Genomic DNA, 1272 nt, shown 5'->3' on the forward strand with positions numbered 1-1272 from the left:
CTGACAACACCAAGTCAGGGGTTAAGATCCCCTTACCGGTCATCTTTTAGGAAAAAAAAAAAAAAAAGAAATACCCATGGAAGGAAAACTTAACTTCATCATGCACTAGGATTCTATTTTATGAATTTTGTCTGTGGATCACTGAGTGTTTTCAACTATTGATCCAGCCTCCCTTGGCCTTTTCCTCATATCACATTAGACTGTGTGTCTATGTTGCCAAACTTGCATCGCAGACCCATCTCGAACACAAGGGTGGGTGTTTACTGAAGAATGGGGCTCATCCTGTTGAGCCTATGCATTTGCTCCAGTCAGATTGCTTGGCAGTAGGTGGAATGCCAGACCTTCTGTAAGCTCCCTGATAACCATCGCCCTAACTTCACTTGTTTAGAGTGTGGAGGGCGAGATGTTTTCCTTGAGAATTCTGAGTCTTCATCCCTTTCTCTCAGCTCTGTTAAATAAAAATTATCGGAGGCCATTATGTTTTGGACTAAGTTCCTGCACTAGGCCCCAACAGACCAGACTAAAAATCAAAATGAAGTCACCCCTGCTAAGTTCCACATCACTTAGGCTGTGGTCTGACCTTCCGAGAAATCAGAAGAAAGAGATAACAGCCAATTTCCCAAACAGGTCGGTTTAAATCTTCAATAGGTATGACAATGAATTTCCCTCTGCTTTAATCCTTACACAAAAGAGATAGTCCGAAATAACCTGATGTTAACTAGTCAGTTATTTTTCTATTGTTCTGCCTTCCTGGCCCCACCTTACAGGGAAAGTAACTTTGAAATGAACAGTCTGCTTTTTATTGTTTCTGCATTCTTCAGCCTTTTTCTGTCCATAAAATCAACCTCCCCTCCTGGGCTCACAAGAACACATTCTATTTTATGTAATAACGTGTTGCTGGATTCTAGAATCGCAGATAAAGCCAATTGAGATCTTTTACTAAATTTGTTGTAATTTGTTCCTTGACAGCTCCAAGCTGAAACTCTTGAACAAATTTTGTCTTAATTTGTGTGTGTGTGTGTGTGTGTGTGTGTGTCCGGTAAAGGGATCTTAACCCTTGACTTGGTGTTGTCAGCACCACACTCACCCAGTGAGCAAACCGGCCATCCCAATATGGGATCCGAACCTGTGGCCTTGATGTTATCAGCACCACACTCTCCCGACTGAGCCACGGACCGGCCCAAATTTTGTCTTAATTTAAGGGAACAGTTTCTTAACCTGTTTAATGGGACAAGAGTAACTACAACACAAATATGATGGAAGTGAAGTCAC

This window comes from Galeopterus variegatus, unplaced genomic scaffold (assembly GCF_000696425.1).
Source record: "Galeopterus variegatus unplaced genomic scaffold, G_variegatus-3.0.2 Scaffold274, whole genome shotgun sequence".
In the NCBI taxonomy this organism is placed as follows: Eukaryota; Metazoa; Chordata; class Mammalia; order Dermoptera; family Cynocephalidae; genus Galeopterus; species Galeopterus variegatus.